This window comes from Sceloporus undulatus, chromosome 1 (assembly GCF_019175285.1).
Source record: "Sceloporus undulatus isolate JIND9_A2432 ecotype Alabama chromosome 1, SceUnd_v1.1, whole genome shotgun sequence".
Lineage (NCBI taxonomy): Eukaryota > Metazoa > Chordata > Lepidosauria > Squamata > Phrynosomatidae > Sceloporus > Sceloporus undulatus.
The window spans coordinates 355,666,243-355,683,519 of record NC_056522.1 but is presented as its reverse complement, the minus strand read 5'-3'; the positions used below and the strand labels follow the sequence as shown (position 1 = coordinate 355,683,519).

At 39.6% G+C, this 17,277-nt stretch overlaps 1 long non-coding RNA gene across 1 annotated transcript in view; it reads right to left on the bottom strand.

The window, feature by feature from the left end:
- Positions 1-17,004, bottom strand: part of LOC121919283 — an 86,944-nt gene extending 69,940 nt beyond the window's left edge. The window contains exon 1 of the long non-coding RNA XR_006101429.1: positions 16,472-17,004. This is a non-coding gene — a long non-coding RNA (uncharacterized LOC121919283). The remainder of the gene's footprint in view (positions 1-16,471) is intronic.
- Positions 17,005-17,277: the final 273 nt, after the last annotated feature.

The following is a 17,277-nucleotide window of genomic DNA, read 5'->3' as shown; positions in this document are numbered from 1 at the left end:
TGCCCACTACAAATTGAAATCGAGTGCATTTTGACAGAATGGTGACGTTTGCAGGGCAACGGGGGAAGTGTCCTCCCTTTTTAAAGAGCCAGGCACAGGGGTTTCAGCGGCTGAAGCAGGGAGAGAGATGCCTCTCTCTCTCTCTCACGCTCTCTTTTTTAATAAACTTGTGGGCTTTTGGGTCAGATCTGCCCCTGTCCCAGGCAGAGGATGGGATTGCCATGCAATTTTTTTTTTTTTGCTTTTAAAAGCAACATTAGCTTTCCCTTTGCTTCCGTTGCTATATCTGCTCAAGAAGACAAATCATTCGCATATTTGCTCAAAAAAAATTGGTAAAAATGTAACATTGATTGTTTGCAACATTTGTAGCTTCTCCCTCTGCAGAAAGCAATTGCAAGCCTGGCTCCATCTGCCTCTGGAATATAAACCATGCGCATGTGCGCATGAATCGCGGCGATCGCCGCCGTTCCAACGGCCTCCTCCTCCTCCTCCCGGCTTGAGAGGCAGCCTAGGCTGGCTCCCAAGCCGGGAGGAGGAGGAGGAGGCTGCTGGAACCGCGATTCCAGCGGCCCCCGCGCCTCTTCCCTGCCTGGGATGCAGCCAGGGATGCCTCTCAAGCCGGGAGGAGGAGGAGGAGGAGGCCGCTGGAACCGCCCCCGCCCCCCTTCCCTGGAACCGGCAAGAGGAAAGACCCACCGGAAATAAAAATTGGAATCTGGGGGTCTTGCGATGGAATTCAGGACTGGGTAGTCACACCACACCCATTCGCACTGAGATCGAACAGAGCCCCAATCCAGGATATCGCCAATCCCCTTATCAGCGCACTGGCCAACACGCTCCAAAAAGAGGAGCCAGTACGCATTCAGTTCGGCAGCTCGCGCATTCACGTGAGTGTGGATTGGGCCATTCGAATGCAGGTATGATGGTATTGTGCGAAATAACGTGAATTCGAACCGCCCAGTGCAGAAGACCCCCAGTTCCACACTCGTCTGATAAGGGCTTTGGTTATTTTCTCTTTAAAAATGTTTTTTCAGAATGTTTGCCTCAGCTCTTCTATTACAAAACACCAACTACAAATCTTATCAAAATGTAGAAGCATGTAAGCAAAAGAAACAAAAATTGTGGGGCATCTAATGGAATTAACAGAAGAAACAAGAGTTGCATCTCAAAATGCTCATAACATGGTAGCTTATTGAAAATCCTGACACATTCCAGCCTATGTGTGCTCTTGTCCATTAAATGGTGTAGAAATGTCTGAAGTTTGATTCTAAGTAGCTCTCTGAAGAAGGCCACAAGGGCACACACGAGCTTAGACATATCAGATTTTCAACCAACTAACTAGCATATTTTGAGCATCTTTATGTATGCCTCTTGTTTCTTCTGTAGAAATATATAAGGTCAGTCAAGGTCAGAAGTAGGGAAACTTGCCCAAACTTAAGAAGGTGCTGGTCCTGGATCCTGGATCCTGAAATTTCAGGTCCTGGATCCTGAAACTGCATAAACGTCTCCTTTAAAAAGTTTAAAATAAATAGATGGCTAAAGAAAATTCTCTTTCACATCTGCTTGCCTCTTGCCTTTCCTCAGCCCTGTATCTAATTATATGCTTGCAGTGTTGCCACTACACCAATTTACAAGGAAAATGTGAGCTATCTGCTTTGGAAAGGAAATAATAGAAAAGGTTAAAATCATCTTGATTATTTTTCCCATAAAAGTTTGGCTTGTCTATATCTTTTGTATTGATACTGAATGCCACCTACAGTGAAATGTGACTAGCCAAATGTGGAAAGTGAAACCACCCTAAAGCCTAGAATTTTATATGGATATAAAGGCAGATGCTTTTACTGTGTCGTACCATTGGACACTCTCTATATTATCTATCTCTTCATCTAGCTACTCATCCATTCTTTAAACCACTCCTATACTTGTTAACTGCTTTAAAGTCAGCTTGAACTTATGGCAGCCCTATGAATGAGAGACCTCCAAGTCATCCTATCAACAACAGCCCTGCTCTGGTCTTGAAGTCTCAGGGTTGTGGCTTCCTTGATTCAGTATATTCTATTCTACACTACTTTTTAGCTAAAATAGATGTTGGAATGCTATGCCCTGTGCCTATATATGCCCCATTGTTGTTGCTGTTGTTGTTGTTGTTGTTGTTGTTGTATGCCTTCAAGTCATTTCTAATTTATGGCAACCCTAAGGTGAATGTATCATAGGGTTTTCTGGAAATTAGAGTATGTAACTCATGCAAGGTCACCAGTGGGTTTCTATGGCTGAGCAGGGACTTGAACCCTGATCTTCAGAGTCGTAGCCCAATGCTCAAATCATGAGACCATGTTGGCTACAGGGCCCGTTTGTGTGGTATCTCAAGTCCTAGTCTCAAGCTCCTCCCTTGAGCTGAATTTTTTAAAGCCAAAAATGGAGAAGAGGCCACCAGAGTGCTGGTCTTACCACTTAAATTCTGTTAGGCCAGACAAGAAAAGATCTTCAGGGGTCTGTGGACAAATAGATGCTGACCACAGGGATATCAATGGGTAGCATTTCAAAGGTTACCAAGTTGTGTTTGTATATAGTTGATATAATAGTTAAAGTAATTACTCAGCCTCTTTTGATCCATAATTCTCTGACAGATGGACAGATACATAGATATGTACATAAGAATATCAGTCTAAAACACTTGGTAAAATATAGACATTTTCACTGAATAGCAAAAAAAGAAGGTGTGTATGTGAAGTGAAGCACTAGGCAAAACTGCACTGGAAAAGGAATTCAAGAGAAAGAATGTGTTAATACTGGAGGCCTGATCCACTCAGGACTTTTTCAAATCAGATTGAGGTAAACTGGGGAAAAATGATGGAAGCAATACACAGAAGAGCTATATAAAAGAGATAGAAGGATGAACAACAAGTGGGGAAAAGAATCATACAAAGATGAATCCCAGATTTTGGGAAATGATGTGAAAGCTGCACTCAAAGGAACTGGGAAGAATAAATCACCAAGAACAGAGAACATACCAATAGAACTGCTACATTCTATAGAGACAGAGTCGTCTATAGTTCTAACTAAGATCTCTAACAAATATGGAAAATAAAACAATGGCCCACAAATCAGGAAAAAAAAATCAATATACATCCCCATCCCCCCAAAAGAAGACACAAAAGATTCCAATAACTACAGGACCACTGTATTCATTTCCCATTAATTTTCTTCTGCAGCAAAGATGCCTATCACATATGGAGGAAGAAATTCCAGAGATGCAAAATTGATTTAGGAAAGGAGGAGACACTAGAGATCATTTTGCATACAACAGATAATGATATGCACCAGGGAATTCAAGAAGAAAATAAGCTTGTATACTATAGCAAAGCTTTTGAATTTGATCATGAAAAAAATATGGGTTTTTCTTAAAGAAATGGGTGTACCGTTACATTTGATTATCCTTATAGATAACACATATTCAAATCAGAAGGCTACTGTTAGAACAGAATATGGAGAAATGAAATGGTGCTGTATCAGAAAAGGGGTAAGACAAGTTTGTATTCTGTCATCCTATTTGTTCAACTTGTATGCAGAAAACATTATACACAGAGAAAGTTTAGACTCAGAGGAAGGAGAAGACTGGAGGGAGGGATATCAACTAAATTGAGTCAGTCATACTTGGGTCACAACATGAAAAGGCACAACTCACTAGAATAGAAAGCTAGGGAAGGTGGAAGGCAGTAGAAAGAGAGGACGGCTGTGTACCAAATGGTTAGACACAGTCAAGAAGGCTATCAACCTGAACCTGCAGGACCTGAGCTGAGTTGTTGAGGACAAGGGTCTTGAAAGTGTCTGATTTGTATGGTCACCATAAGTCAAAGTCAATTCAAAGGCAGTTATCAATGGATTATAATGATGGGAAAGAAATGAGGTTATAAAAGCAAAAGAAACCTTATAAACACCCACAGTGTGCCATAAATGCTGCCTGGTTATGACTAGATGCTGGGCACAGAGATTTGGTGGTGCATTTTCCTCCCCGTAAGGGAGAGTGAGAAAAAAGTCTGCATGCTATGGATTTACTATGTATCTCTCCCTAAATTCTAGCAGCTGTTAAAAGTTGCTGAAAGGAGAAAACAAAGACAAAAGTAGAATCCATTAAGTAAGATGGGGAGGGAGGAAAGTCCCATTTTCAAGAATGTAAATAGCTTTATCTTGCTAATGAGGTAACTGAGGGGAAATCTTGACAGCAGCCTGTGTGTGTTTATACTTTGAGCTAGGCATGCCTTTGTTTACACGGTGTGCAGGAACATAACTTTTTCATGGCTGCAGCAATAATCTGTGAATAGTTTAATGTGTCTTCTTGCCAGTCTACCAGTACTGATCCCCAAACAGGAACTGAACACAACTGAAAAGGCCTCTTTTGCAAGTCATAATCCATTTCACTTTACTGTGGGGGTTAGGGGCAGAGACTCTGCAGATAACATTACTTAGGTTTATGCAGAAGCAGGAGATCCTTTAGATACCATGACCTGGAGCTGTATTTAGTAGTTTTTGGGTCAGAATCAACATTTTGAATTGTGCCTGGAAACAAACTAGTAGTTTCCGGATACACAGGTATCCTCGTTACATCAAATCATAATAACTATCCTGCTATATTTTGAACTGTAGTTGCAGAATTATCTTAAAAGCAGTCATATGTACAATGTATTGCAAGTACTTACCAGTATACAGAATACTGTGGTCAGATATACATCTAGTCAGGACAAAGTCACTGCTGAACTGGTAGAAACAACTTTAAGCCACAGAGGATACTGGAATAGCTAAAAATCATCGCCCTGTCTGCCATTAACCTCAAAGTATGCATCTGATCTTTCAGGAAGACAGCATCTCTTATCCAACAGAGTTAATATGTATAAATTATTTTATTTACTTATTTAATTACTTTATATCCCATTTTTTCATATGTGGGACCTGAAACAACATCAACATTGACTTTTTAATGTGAATTTGCATAATTTTTGTACTTTTGAATAGAATGCAAACTGAAATTCAGTAATCTTCTGAAATTCAGACATCGCTGAATTTTGCAGTTTTCTCCCACAAAAATGCATAAAATTGTGTTGTATGTACACACACACACACACACAGACACATATGAGAAAAAATATTCAAGATACTGTTCAAACTATATTAGGAAAAATTGCTTTTAAAAATTATGCATATTCTACCAATTTATGTAAAAATGCATGTTTAGGGGGAAATATGTATGGAAACACACTCTCTCCCCACTTTTTCATGAACATTTTCATAGATACTTTTTTTTTTTAATGTTGCATTAGAAATGAACCAAATTTCAGTCTGGAGAAACCAGACAAAGAAAATATTCATACCAGCACTTTCCATGGAGTAAGTGCTGGTAAAATGCCAGTAAAACATTTAGGAAGCATGTGTGTCCAAAAGCCTGACACACTTCCTAAATGTCAGGGAATCAACCCCTCGCCACCAGTATCCCTGAATCATTTGGGGAGAAGCCATTTCCCATTAACAGAAACTTTGCATTAATGGGAAATGGCTGCTCCCTGAATGATTCAGGGATGTTGGAAGTGAGGGGACAATTCCCAACATTTAAGGAAGCGTGTCAGGCTTTTAGACACATGCACTTCCTAAATGTTTTACCCGTGTTTTACCAGCGCTTATCCCATGGTAAGTGCCGGTATGAAAATCTTAAAATTCATACCATATATACTTGTGCAAGAAGGATCTGCATCATTCATATATCTCTTGTGATAATCACCATTTCCATTGATACTCAGTATGGAAACCAATCATAGAGAAGCAGCAACCACATTTCAAAAGTAATGAAAATTTCAGTCTTAAGTTATGGCAGACCTAAAAGACCATATCTCCCTATATGAATCTTGCCTTAAGATCTGCAGGAGAGAGCTTTCTCTCAATCCCACCACATTCACAGGCCCGTTTGTTGAGGATACAGGAAAGGTGTTCTTAGTTGGTGTTCCCAGGCTGTAGAATTTCTTTCCATAGAAGGAGAGTATGGCCTCTTCTGTGTTCTTCTTTTGCTGGCAGGTAAAGATCTTTTTCATTTAAATGCACATTTGATGATTAATTGGTTGCAGGAGTCTTTTTATGGGGTATGTGTGCTGTATTTTAATTTGTACTGTTATGTTTTAAAGATGATTATATACTTTTAAAATTCATGGCATTTTAATATATTAGATGATTAAACTTTTTATTTCCAGGTTTCCAGCTTAGTCTTGGTGTAAATGTGTTGTGAGCCACTTTGTGCCCCATGTTGGGAGAAAAGCTAAAGGCGGGAGAGTAAGTAAGTAAGTAACTTCTGAAAATGCTGCTACTGTTTATCATTTTGTAGAGGGCCAGCACTGCGTCTACACATACTATTGGCTTCAATTGTTAACCAAGTGGAACTTCTCCTAATACTTGGCTTTAGAATTATGCTGAAAGGACAGAGAATCCTCACAAGAGACAAACAATAAAGCTATTAGTTCAGTGGTGGACCACATTGTTTACACATATAAGTTAGATGTCTCTTGGGGGACATACATAGGTGCACCCCTGCTATGTTCTCCTTGAACAATGCCTAACACCCCAGATGCACAACAGTAGCCAGACTGATTCACAGGGGACAGTCCTGTCCCTTCAGCTACTGACTGGGTGCAGTGGTTCCTTCCATCCTTGCATATCTGGAGGTGCTCCTTTTTCCTTGGATATGCAAAGGCAGCTAGAACGTATCTAGACACACCTCTGCAAGGGATGGAGATGCACCCATGACCAACCATTCTTATGCACCCAAGGAGAAAGAGAGGACTCTCTCTGTTTCCCAGACAAGGGTATTGAGTATGCTGGCCAGTGTGCTTACTAGATGTCAGTTGGAGGATGCTGGTTTCAGTCATTGGCATCTCCATTTAGAAGAATCCGGTAGCAGATGATGATAAAGACCTCTATCTGAAACTTTGGTGACCTGCTGCTTGTTAGGAGTAAGTAGCTAAATCACTGGCTTAACTTTTAAAATTATCATTAGGCTTTTAGCTGTATTTTGTTTTATATTCTAAGCCACCTTGGGTTTCATGCAGGGAGACAGGGGAGCATTAAACATATGAATGAATGAATGAATGAATGAATGAACAACCACTAGGTTATGAGGGTTCTTATTAACTCTCTCCTCAGACATGGGTAGTCTTTACCCATTTTATGTTGTGACAGAGCAACTACAACCAACCATTAATAATAAATCTTTGCTAAATGGAGGAGACTGTGCATGAGTCAACAAAAAGAAACACAGGGGAAAAGAAAAACTTTTAAAAACGGTGCAGATGGGAACACATACATTTGAAATATGAGATGTTAATAAATCAGTACTATACCACTCTTGTTTGATTTCAGCAGCTAAGCAAGGTCAGGCCTGATTAGTATTTAGACAGGAAACCACCTAGAAATAGTAAAAATTGCGAGAGAGGACCAGGAAAAAAAATACTGTCTGAAATCCTGTATCTCTACTGTCAATTACAATTGATAACACCTGGCTAAATGAACCAGTGGTTTGACTGAAAATAAGGCAGCTTCCTACGTTCCTAATCTTTTTGTGGTTACAGTAATCTTTTTTTATATACAGTGGATACAATGGACCCTTCCCATTGGGGTGTGTGTGCATGTGATTCATGGGGGGGGGCATGGATGCAAAAAACAAAACTGTGGGAGCTCAAGCCCATATTAGTGAATAGGTGGTGATGTGTATGCACCCACGTTAGTCGCAAGTGGGCACACACCACCATTGGCTAATATGGAGCAGAGCAATCGGTTAGTTATCTACTGATGGCTAACCAGCCAATACAGTGGGCCCACTGTACTGCCCAGCAACAAACTCAGGTTTGTTCTCAGATTTGTACATTCAACAGGGATTTCCAGCCAATTCCAGGTTTCTGATGAACATGAATGTATGTTTTCAAAAGCCTATGTGTCACATAAATACATTAGAATGTTAGGTGTTCACTAAAAAAGAGAGAGAGAGAGAGAAAGACAATGTATGAACATACCCTAAACAGGAAATATTTTTGCTAGGGTGTAGATACAAAATGGAAGGATTACAGTGACTCTAAGAGAGGATTTCAGAAAATGGAACGATAACAAAAGACAAGTATAAAAATAATGCACACTAAAAAATAAGTTCAATAGATATTTGACCATCCAACCCAGCACGAACAGCATGTAAGAGTCAAAGGTTGCCCCCCATCATTGTAACACTTGGAGTGTTGGACCTCTGCTCATACAGAATTGGGATGACCAATTCAGCCCCCTGTAGCTTTCTATTTGTTGTTGTTGCCATTGTTGTTGTGTGCCTTCAAGTAATTTCCGACTTATGGCAACTCCAAGGCGAACCTATCATGGGTTTTTCTTGGCAAGATTTGTTTGGAGGAGGTTTGCCATTGCCTTCCTTTGAGGCTGATAGCATGTGATTTCTGTGCTAGGTCACCCAGGAGGTTTCATGGCCAAGCTGGGAAGCAAACCCTAGATTCCAGTGTCATAATCCAACACTCAAACCACTACACCATACTGGTGCATGTAGCTTTCTATGTCTCTCCTGAAATCTGCTTTGTAGCCATTTTGGGGTGTTTCTGAGAGCTGCAAGGGGTGGGGAGAAGAAGAAGGAGAATCCATGTAACGCTGGATTTAGAACTAAATTCAAGGTTACACTAAGCAGATTTCCACTCATGCAACAGGAATTTATCTTCCTTGCAGCTTCTCATATGCCCCCTCCAGATCCACCCCAGTGAAAATAAGAGGGTCCCTGGGTGGGTGCAAAAGAGATGGATATTCAATCTACTGGGTGAAAAATCACTGTTGAACAACTGTGTGCATGAGATCCAAGTATGCATTGTGCTTGAACCATCTTTCTGCTTAAAGGGCACCCATCCAGGAAGATATACAACTTTTAAAAACAGATTTATGCAAAACAATAAATTATAAGCATGGCAAATCAAAACCAGAAAGTAGTTATTAAAATATTTGTTTTGTAATGTCTGACTAACTGGGGTCAGAACCTTTGAGATTAATTGAAAGAAAAAAGCTTGAAGAATGATTTTTCATAGGCTTGAGTCTACTTCTTCTGATACATGAGATTAAGACTCTGTGATCTGAGAAAGTGTGATTTTCACAAATGGGAAGGAAGCAATTAATTATGAAGTGGTTTAAAGGACCAGTTCTTCCATGTTCTTAAGTTTAGCTTTTAGGGGGCTCGTCCACACTTCAGAAATAATGCAATTTGACACCACCTTAACTGCCATGGCTCAATGCTATGGAATTCTGGGATTTGTAGTTTTGTGAGATATTTTGCTTTCTCTGTCAGAGAGCTCAGGTGCCACAACAAACTACAAATCCCAGGAGTCCATAGCATTGAGCCATGGAAGTTAATGCAGTGACAAACTTCATTATTTTTGCAGCACAGATGAAGCCAGGGAGAGGGAAGCAAAGAAGACCCTGTGGGCATTTTCCAAGGAAAAATGATGATTAGCTAGCTTATACTGATGCATGATGACCTGTGAAGAACTGAAAGTAACTGGGGATCATGGACACAAGATTTATTGTCATCTGATCTGTAAATGAAAAAGAGGATGATTCATAACAGAAAGTCCACCACTGAGTTGTGTTCCCTAATGCACTGGCTTTGAAACATTGGCCCAACACAAACGAGCAAAAAGTGGCGTCCTGGCGCCAATTCTAGGGCTCGGGAGCACACAGCGTCCACACGCTCCTGAACTCTAGTCCGTAATGGTGGTGCCATGATGGCGGCCTCCCATCCCCACAGGGGCTGCCATCATGATGCAAGTATGCTGCAGTGTCCGCACGTCACAGCACCACACTTGCAATATCAACACGTGCCAGTATGCCAATGGTGCAGTCATGGCACTTGGCACGCACAATAAAAAGAAATGCTTTTAGCAGGTTCTTTTTACTCCTGATGGAGACCACGCTGTTTGGCTGCTGCAGCTTCCATCAGGAGTAAAAATGGGCAGCTCCAGCCCACCCTTTCGGGGCAGTCTGTCGAGCCCCATTGTTCTTTTAAAAGACTTTTCTTAATCCACTCACCCACCACCCAAACATCACACACAGGATTCTAGGATGGTTAGTTCTTTTCTGTAATGATTCTATATTTAGGACAAAGGTTCTGTGTTTAGGACAGAGGTTTAATACTCAAAGTCCATAAGTGTTATTTTGATTTGTTGTTGTTGTGTGCCTTCAATTTGTTTCCAACTTGTGGCAACCCCAAGGCGAACGTATCATGGGTTTTTCTTGGCAAGATTTGTTCAGAGATGATTGCCATTGCCTTCCCCTGAGGCTGAGAGCATGTGACTTGCCCAAGGTCACCCAACAGGTTTCACGGCTGAGCTGGGAATCGAACCCTTAGCTCCAGAGTCACAGTCCAACACTTAAACCATTATGCCATGTTGGCTCCATTATTCAGATGGTCCACAGAAAAGTTGCAAAATAGTCAAGCATAACTGTCCTTGGCTTCCAATTGGATTTTTTTTTTTTTTTAGATGAAGGAGACTACCACCATTTTGAACACTGCCAAACTATTGAACTAACTAACAAGGCCCATGCTTTTCCTGATCTGAGGTTTTCACAATCCATTAATATTTTCCTGAAAATTTAACAATTAAAACAAACTTTGTCAAGGGCCTTAGATTCTCTATCTCAAAATAACCAAAATTCCCATTTTGTAACCAGTGGATTTGACAGTGAAAGATGTGGGAGGGAGGGAAGGGTATCAGTTAAGTAGAAGTCTTCATTCTAAACTGAATAAGAGAAAACAGATACAATACTTTTGCAGTGCCATACTATTTGGTAGTGGGAAAAGCTCATTTTCCACAAAATCATCCTCTAACTGAGAATAAACTTCATTAACCTTCCAAGAAACCTCATGGGTCCCTTGGACACAATTTGATATCCACTGTCCTAAGGAATTTTATGTCAACATTTTCAACAACTAACTTTTCACAAGGCTTAGTGATGCCCTGTGTTTGCTCAAAAGAAGAAGAAAAGGATTCAGGATGTTTGGCTCAGCTGACAAAAGGACCTAGGGGAAAAGTGGGTTTGCATTATTCCTGATCTATGCAGCTTTCTTGCCTGACCACACCTGATAAAATAATCAAGCTGGTGGGGGGGGGGGTGAGAAAATTTTTGCAGACATTTTATGGTAATTGACAGAAAAGTAGGCTGCCTCAACAAGAAATAATGAAAGTTCAAACCCTGAAATATTTTCAGGATGTTTAAGACCTATTGAATACATTTCTCATCATATGAGTACAACGTCAGTCTGTGTTTTCATTCTATTTGATGTTTAATAATTGTGTCATAGTGCTGGAGATTGAGACTAGCAAAAGTACTATAAGGTTCAGAGAGTTGTTTGTTTTTTTGTACTCTTGCCATTCATGTAACCAGCCAATCCAGGGTCTGTTGACCCGAGTTACTCTCTTAACATGCTATTTCTGCAGTGTTTCTACACACTGTTCCTACTGCCTCTCGCTCCACCTGCTTCTTCTGTAGCAATGTTTCCTCAGAGATGAGCTGGAATGTTGAATCATTATTAAGACAGTGCATGGTATCATGGCACAACGTGTGCTTTGTGACCTGATCAGAAACTAGACATGATGGGGGAGATCCATGCTCCGAATCTCTCATAGTTGTTGTTGTTGTTGATTATGGCGATAATGTGCCAGTGGTGGTATTTTAATTAGAAGCAGCTTCAGGAAACCTAAAATTGATTGGACCAAAATGTTGGTGGGAAAGCTATTAACCTTACCTATTAACTATGTCCCTACTCTGATAAATACATAGGCCAAGATGCTACATGCTTACAGAAAGATGGGAAGCAGAGGTATAAGTTTCTATATTTTCTGCCACAATAGAAAATAATTTCCTGCAAAAATTATACAAAATAATACTAGCTCAGGGGTGAGTGACTACAAAGGGGGTAGGGGCAGTTTTCCTTCCAGCACCTGCTTGACAGATTTTTGGTGGGAAGATTTAAATTGCAAAAATGACAGAGGAGAATAAAAAAGGTTAACTCCTCTCTCTAGTGTAGTGTCACCAAACTTGTTCAGTCTCCCTCCACCCCATTTAACTCTCTATTTTTTATTGTGGTAGGCTGTGACCATAGATCTCCTATATATCCTGTAGTAGCCCCCAGTTCTTCTCAACCCTTGGAGATTAGATGTACTTCCATGGTTCTTGAGCACATTCAACCCGTGTTGTTCTTCCAAATGAGCATCTGAGCAATGTGGAGGAAAGTATGGCTTTGTCATCTCTGCAGTCAAAAGAAGGAAGGGAAAAGAAAGTGATCTCGTCTTCCTTTATTACACCGTTGCCATGATAGAAAATAATATTAGCTCAAGGGTGAACGCCTACAGGGGCTCACCCCTGGTAGGGGCAGTTTTCCTCCAGCCTGTCAGGTTGAACCAGTAAGTTTCAAGAGATGTCATTTCCAGCTGCGATTTTGGGGCTGTTTCCCCTTTCTTGTGTGTGTGTGTGTGTGTGTGTGTGTGTGTGTGTTCTGGTGAAGTTTGGGTTAAGGGAAGAAAAGCACAGCATTTTAGACAGTGCTAGCCTGGGGGGGGGGTTTGACCTAAACATCTTTTAAAAAGTGGTTTGGGGGGCTGCAGCTGGAGAAGTCTTCTGGGGGGGTGTCCCAAGGGCCACACTTAGAGTCCCCATAGACAGCAGGCAGCCTGAAGGTTGCACCTTGCTCACTGCTATACTAGCTCTTTCCTTTCATGAGTATTCCAAGTGTGTGGGACCTTTTTGGTGCACCACACTCAGTAGGCATAATGTAGCTGCTATAGAATATAATAACTACCTACTACAAATAGTACATATTACAGAGCGGTAATGTGTCTACTATAAGTTGGACAAAGAAAGCAAGTACATTGCTACATTATGGTTTTATTTATTTATTTACGGTATTTATTGCCCGCTTTTCAGCCCTAAAGGCTCTCAAAGCAGCTACAGACCTCAACAATTTTACAGTACTGACAAATATGCTAAAGTGTGGACTTCAGGTCATGAGCTGAAATCAACTCATATGATTTCGGAGAATCACAGAATCATAGACTTGGAAGAGAGCAGAAAGGCCATCCAGTCCAACCTCTTGCCATTTATAAATGCACAAACAAAGCACTCCTGACAGATGGCCATCCAGCCTCAACAACAACAACAACAACAACAACAATAATAATTCTTACCCGCCTCTCCCCATGGATTGAGGCAGGTAACAACAATTAACAGACAAATAATAAATAACACATATCAAAACAACCCACATTTAAAACTCACCCACCAGATGAGCTGAGTGTCCAGGACCTCCTGCTACACTGCAAATACTCTTGGGTTGCTTCTTTAGTTTCTTATGCAGCAGTTGCTAACCACATATACACACACAAACCAAATGAAGGGATGTGTCTAAAGATTCTTTACACATATTGTAGAAGTTTTTTTGGGAGGGTCACTTATTGGGTTTTTTTTCAACAGTGGCTACTCAAGAGGCAACAGAATAATTTACCCCAAATGGTCTTATTTTGAAATGCTCATCTCCTATGAAAATATGAGAAGTATTTGAGACCTCTGGTATGTCCTTTCTTTCCACGTTTATGCATCCCACTCCACAATCAGGACTTTCCTATTCTTCAACTAATGGCAGACCACCTTAGTCCAGAGAAGGCTCAACTTATGGAAACATTGGGAATAAGAAAAGTGCTAATTTTGACCCAAAGTGCTGAGCCAAATTTTGTCATTATCAGTTCTGTAGTCTCTTTATCAGTTATTTTTTGGGTCCCCCCCCACCCCAGTATAAAAGGACCGTGTGTGTCTGCATGAATAATATGGATGAATTTTCAGAACTTTCATATGAAAGCATCCAAGAAAGATCAGATTATCTTTAAATATGATTCAGCGATGTATTTGCACATTCTCTGTTTGGTGTTGAAGCTTGTCTGGGAAAAAATAATCTTTGCAAACAACCATGTAAGGCAGGACATGCTGTATGTGAATTCACTGAATTTCAACCATGATAATCTGCCTGAAATCCCTTTAAACCTAAGCAGATTTACACTTTGAGAAGGAAAAGCTCTCCAGTAAGCCAAGCAAATTAATAGTTATAGTAACAACATAAATACACGCATATTATTTTTGAACTTGCCACAGGACAAATCAGGTTACTGAATCAGGTTACTGAAAAAAGAAACAACTATCTTGTCAATTATTATTATTATTAAACTTTGATTAAGCTCTCTGATTTCTATTAATAGGCAGTATTGGCTTAACATAAACAGGAATGTAACATCTGCTTCTATTGCTTTGAAAATTATAGAATCTAGATTGTGGGTTTGTTGGTTTTTGAAAAGAAATGGGACCATTTTTCCTCCTCACTGAATTAGCCTCCAGAAAAATTAAACGGAATTGTACATTTCAAATCATGTGCATGCCTACACCTGCATCAAACGGTGTTGGAAAGCTGAGGCTTTGATAGACCTACTTTTGATATTTGCTTGCCATCTGATACTGTGCTGCTGAATAATGTTTTATAGGTTTTTATTGTTCATTGAAATGATTTGGTCTCTAATGTTCATTGAAACAATATTAATGGAAGATGGAATTCAGCACATTGTATTTAGAAGAGTGTTAAGGAAGCTGTTTTCATTAACAGCGGCACAGGACTCCTTTCCATAGATTTTTTTTGAGACAACTGTTTTCATTTTCAACTACTGTTTCTATCTGTTTTTCCCCCTTGTTTTGTTTTGTATTGCTGCATCTTAATACATTGAAGGGCGTTTTAGTGCTAAAGTTGTAACAGAAAACACACTGAATATGGTGTTGGTCGTACAGGGATTTACACCTGAGTAAACATCCTTAGGATGGCGCTGAAAGGTTTTGAAGCCCACAGTCTTGAAGTTAAGCAAAATTAAGCAAAGAAGTTAAGTTGCTGTGATCCTGCTAGGATTTACTTTCAAGGAAAATTGTGCTTTTGTGTGGTCAGAGGTAAGAAACCTCAATGGGACTAAAAACTTTCCCCTGAAAATATTCTAGTTTAACTCATTTGTGCAAAATTCAAAGTCATCTCTGTTTGGGAAGAAATCTAGTGCAGATAAAACTGATTCTTATCTTACCCACTGCCAGACTTTTGACTGCTAAATTTGGAAAGAACAATATATTACAAATATACGTCCCTGTTCTCTTACTACACATGCACACAAACTTTTCCTTGTGGAACATAGTTTCTTTGCCAACCCTGTGTTTCATTGATATTCTCTCTAGATACATATTAAATTTTCCTCATTTTACTATTTTCCTGTCCTTTCTTCTATTGATAATGAGTTAGTTTTTCATTCTGAACCTTCTAGGAACTGGGATGTTAAATGTTCATGCAATGGTGGAGGGAGGGTAATATTTCTGCCCACTGTTAATTAAGCTTGCAACCATTCACACATTTTAGTGACAATTTTTCAGTGTCAGTGTGCTTGTGTGCCAATTGCGTTACTAAAATGTAACCCAGTATTTAAATGATTTGTTTTCCATTAGCAGGTATATTCCCTCTCATGTTTTATAAATGCAAAATTAATAATTTCATTCAACCTTGCTTCTGATGTGCTAATAATTCTTCTCAAAATAATCTTAAAGATCTATTTTAAGATTTTAAGGTTTATTTAATATCTTATTGTCATCAAGATGTAACTAAAATGCAAGCTTTTTTTTTTTTTTTTTTAAATCATGCTTACCTCCTTCAGCAAAAGTCAACTCATCTTTTGGGTAACATCAATCTATCTTTTTATTTTTTTAAAGTACTTTTAAAGAAAGAGCCAATAATTACTTTTAACTAAAAAACAAAAAATACACGAATGTAGTGCAATAGTTTTGTAGATGAACAACACAAATAATAAAATCCACTGAGAAATGTCATCTTGATCCAATCATTCATTTCAGATTATTAGCATTCAAAATATCAGCAAATAGAATTCCAACCCTCATAAAAGCCCATCCAAGCAAGAGTTATACTGTAATTTATAGCAAAGATATAGAGAAGAAATTGGAAGACATGTTTTAAGACTCATTTAGTTAGTATCATGGGAGTAAGTACCAGTAAGTTCAGTGGGACTTCCAAGCCAGGGTACAATAAAATATTAGACTATATTAGCTAGAATACTTTAAGAACAAGACATCATACCAGCCTGGCTCATCCAAGTTGTAGCATCTGATCTTGTGTCACTATTTCAAGTTAACAAAACAGATATGATGGGTAAGATATAATAATATCACTCTGGCAACATTTATCCATCTTGAAAGTACTGGCAAGATGTTCAAATGGTGTATAGCTAAAAATAATAAAACCCTTACATCCCATCATAAATTCTTGCCTCCCATCCCCCATCCTTCTGATTAAAAAAAGAGAAAAAGTCATCTTAAGACTCACCCATTCTGCTTGGAGAAGATTTTCAAAGTTTAAGCCATCAGCCTATCTCCAGTACTCATCCTTTCCAGTGTATCAGCTCTTCACATTTATCTTATGTGGAAATAATGACATTCTCTCTAGCACTTATCCCCTCTTGTAAGTGACAGCTCTTTATAAATGCCAGCAGCCTTGCTCAAGTATTATTGTAATCCATCCAAGCTTCCTGAGATTGCTCAGGAGATTGATCCTAAAATATACATCATCTTTAGTTTTTGCAAGCTGCTCAGTGCCTGCCGTGCTGTTGTTTGCCTTCCTCCTTAGATGCTTGGATCGCTCAAACTGGATGTAGCACAAGCTTGGCTATTTATACAGTGCTCTGTACTGCCTGCTTGGAACAGAAGGAAGAAAGCAAATGAAACTGAACTCTTCCAAGATTAAAAAAATGCTCTCACATGCTTGGGCATTTTCCAAATCAAATGGTTCTCATTTTTTGAAGGAGAAAGCAGCCCCTGGCTTCAAATAAACTCAAGCAAGCAAATGAAGATACAAATGGTTGGTTGGAGAGGAAATACAGAATGATAAGGAGAAGAAGTAGCAGGGCAGTAAGCAAGAGGATAGGATAGGCATCTTGTGATTGCTTGGGATTAATACTCCTTAGGGGAGTGTTGTTGTTGTTAACTCCACAAATGCAGCAAAACCTGTCGCATGGAGTAAAAATCTGTTGGATCAGCCCAGCTCTTCTGGCAAAGTTATGCCACATGTGTATTTATTTTGCTGAATCTTTAAGCACTGCAGCTATGGTGCAATGACAACAAAATTAAATTGCC